The sequence below is a fragment of the Amblyomma mixtum genome, chromosome 2, assembly GCF_055824585.1.
Source record: "Amblyomma mixtum isolate Tamu chromosome 2, ASM5582458v1, whole genome shotgun sequence".
Classification (NCBI taxonomy): Eukaryota; Metazoa; Arthropoda; class Arachnida; order Ixodida; family Ixodidae; genus Amblyomma; species Amblyomma mixtum.
Window position 1 is genome coordinate 186,554,111 of NC_143013.1, and position 3,764 is coordinate 186,557,874.

A 3,764-nucleotide genomic window follows, 5' to 3' on the forward strand; every position below is an offset into this window, starting at 1 on the left:
GTGATATTTGTGTATATGGTGCGATATCTTCGGGCGGAAAATTTGGAATAAAAAAATGAGTCCTACGTTCATGATTTATTAGTTTATTCAGTTTTGTACAATATGGCGTGTCTGTATAAGCACTCGTTTTCATGAGTGGTTACAAAGCTTTCCATGGACGCTGCTGCATGTCATTTCGCCCTTGTGTCACTCTGTTCCACGCAGTGCATTCAAATTGCACCTGCACTTCTACTAGAAGAAGCGGTGTTCTTATCCGCCCTCAATAGCTGCTAGGCTACATCCGCGCATATTCGCGAGGTCGCACAGTATCGTTGTCACACGAGTACAACAATGTCGTCATCATCGGAATCACTGCAGGAGTCGTCCCCGGACTGCATCTTCAAAAGACTCTCGGCTTTCCGCACCATAAGTTGAACGAAAATCTCCACGATGAGCCTCACGTCTCTTCGGCGCGATCGCATCCCGTTCAGCTTCCTGCAGGAAGCAGCCAGGACTTGGCGGGCGTCGGCGTCCATGGCTAGGAAATGGTGGTTCACTGGAGCAGCACAAACGCAAAGCAAGCACCACGGCCTTCACCAGAGCGAATGAGCTTTAGGGAACGCGCCCGGTTTTTCAGTGCGAATGAGGGAAAGGGGTGTGTCCGGTTTTGACCAATAAGAGAACCGCGGCAAGATTCCCGGAAATGGGAAGTCCAAAATGTCACGTCAGATAAGGATTACAATTCCTGCACCCTCCTGATAACGTTTTCCTTATCCAGGAAGGCTGGCTAGCAGTGAGTCACGGATATCTGCATGCGTGCGTGTCCTGCGACTTTTCTTCCACCTTTGGTAAACAAAAGAGCCGGTTGTGTGGTGCGGCTCCTGGAAATTTCGGTCAGGTTAATTCGTGACAGGGACTGCTAAGTACCTTTGCGTTGGGATGTAAAAACCTCGTACGCGCCACGCTGCACTCCGAAAAATTAATGACACCAGCAATTAGAATTGAAGGTTTAAAAAAAAACTGAACGTATGTATAATTATGATGAAATACTTTTCTTAAACTGCGCTGCATTAACAGAGTGCGGCAAATATAAAATCCAAACCTCTGGCTACGGGATACAAAATTGTCCACGAAGTTACCTCGCTACTTAGATGCCCGCAAGTAGTAATCCATATAGTTGACCTACGTTGTTTGCAGTTCATAACACGCCACGGTTGCCTTCCTTGGCTTAATGGTTTTCAAAAACTCCTTGACGGCGTTGCTTTAATTTTAAATATCAGTAGTGTACAATCTGCAATTTGCTTTTTACCTTTTGGCCTCGCATTTGTTTAAACGATCTTGAACATATTTGTGCCTTTCCCTAGTTTTTATTTGATGATCCTATTCGTTTTCTTCGTCTTGGAGCGTTTAAGTTTAGACTGCTTCAGTGAAGTTCCTATGATTAATAATTCTGTTTCCGCTATTCGTTAAGCTAGATTTCTGGTTTATTTAAAGCTGTCTCCAAATGACCGAAACATTTGGCACCTAATCTGCCCCGCGTTGGATGCTAATTGCCTGAATTGTTTCTAATCTCCTCTATTTCCAGTGTCGTGATATTTGTGTATATGGTGCGATATCTTCGGGCGGACAATTTGGAATAAAAAAATGAATCCTACGTTCATGATTTATGAGTTTATTCAATTTTGTACAATATTGCGTGTCGGTATAAGCACTCGTTTTCATGAGTGGTTACAAAGCTTTCTATGGACGCTGCTGCATGTCATTTCGCCCTTGTGTCACTCTGTTCCACGGAGTGCATTCAAACTGGACCTGTACTTCTACTAGAAGAAGCGGTGTTCTTATCCGCCCTCAATAGCTGCTAGGCTACATCCGCGCATATTCGCGAGGTCGCACAGTATCGTTGTCACACGAGTACAACAATGTCGTCATCATCGGAATCACTGCAGGAGTCGTCCCCGGACTGCATCTTCAAAAGACTTTCGGCTTTCCGCACCATAAGTTGAACGAAAATCTCCACGATGAGCCTCACGTCTCTTCGGCGCGATCGCATCCCGTTCAGCTTCCTGCAGGAAGCAGCCAGGACTTGCCGGGCGTCGGCGTCCATGGCTAGGAAATGGTGGTTCACTGGAGCAGCACAAACGCAAAGCAAGCACCACGGCCTTCACCAGAGCGAATGAGCTTTAGGGAACGCGCCCGGTTTTTCAGTGCGAATGAGGGAAAGGGGTGTGTCCGGTTTTGTCTAATAAGAGAACCGCGGCGAGATTTCAGGAAATGGGAAGTCCAAATTGTCACGTCAGATAAGGATTACAATTGCTGCACCCTCCTGATAACGTTTTCCTTATCCAGGAAGGCTGGCTAGCAGTGAGTCACGGATATCTGCATGCGTGCGTGTCCTGTGACTTTTCTACGACCTGTGGTTAACGAAATAGCCGGTTGTGTGGGGCGGCTTCTGGAAATTTCGGTGAGGTGAATTCGTGACAGTGACTGCTAAGGAGCTTTGCGTTGGCATGTTAAAAACCTCGTACGCGCCACGCTGCACTCCGAAAAATTAATGACACCAGCAATTAGAATTGAAGGTTTCAAAAAAAAACTGAGAGTATGTATAATTATGATGAAATACTTTTCTTAAACTGCACTGCATTAACAGACTGCGGGAAATATAAAATCCAATCCTCTGGCTACGGGATACAAAATTGTCCACGAAGTTACCTCGCTACTTAGATGCTGTAAGGAGATAGCGCCACCCAGCGGCGTTCGTGAGGAGAAGAAGACAAAGCACGAGGAGCGCGTGCGGAGGGGTACGCCGGGACTGGTCGAGGAGGATTACGTGGCAGAGAAGAGAAGAGCGCGGTGGGCGACGGACGTGGACGAGTTCTGCTGGCTCCCCGAGTTCCGGGCTTGGGCCTTAGCCGCAGACGTCCGGGCCACCAGACCTGGACATCCTTCGTCGAGAGCCTCAACCACCAGGCTCAGGCGCTACTCTTCTCCGTCCATCCGTCAGCTGCTCCACACAGGCCGCTTCTGGCGCCTACGTGACTTTTCCGGGATACCAGACTTGGAAACCGTGCCGGGAGCCCACAGACGCCGACGCTGCGGTAGCGTCGCATCAACATTGGAACGCCCAGAGACTCCCTGACTGCCCGACACCCAGCCAGTCCTCTCCGCTCGTTGCTCGAATAAGACAAGTAGTGTGACTTTTTTCTATGACTTTCTTTTCTCTGCATTTGTCGTAAGCACTTTGTTCTGTTCCCCCGTGTGTTTTTGCCGTGTGTTGCTGCCTTGCTCTCTTGTTCCTTTCCTTTTCTTCGCTCTCATACTGAAATTGGTTTCCTTTCCGATAAAAGCCGCCTCGTTTATTGTTTGTACTTTTGTGTTTGTTTAAAATAAGACCTGCAATCTCCCACTGATCCTCACAAATTTGGCGTCCACTACGACAGGACGAGGTCGGTTATTATTTCTTTGCCTGTGGTGTTAATTTAGGAACAGTATGAGCGCGTCGGAGTTGGTGGCCTTAGGCGAGCGCATGGGCTTGTGCGGCGCGGAGTTACGAGCGTGGGTGGAGGACGAGCTTCGTAAGGCACGGGAAGAGAGAGCCGCTGAGCGTGAAGCTGCGAAGGAGAAATTGGAATTAGAGGCACGGAATTTAGAGACGGAGAAACAGAAATTGGAGTTAGAGGCGCGGAACTTGCAGCTAAAAATAACGCTCATGGAGGGTGGCGCAAATCCTCCGAGTGACCGCGGAGAGCGTAGCGTCGCACCGGCTAGCTCCATTAACCCGCACAGCC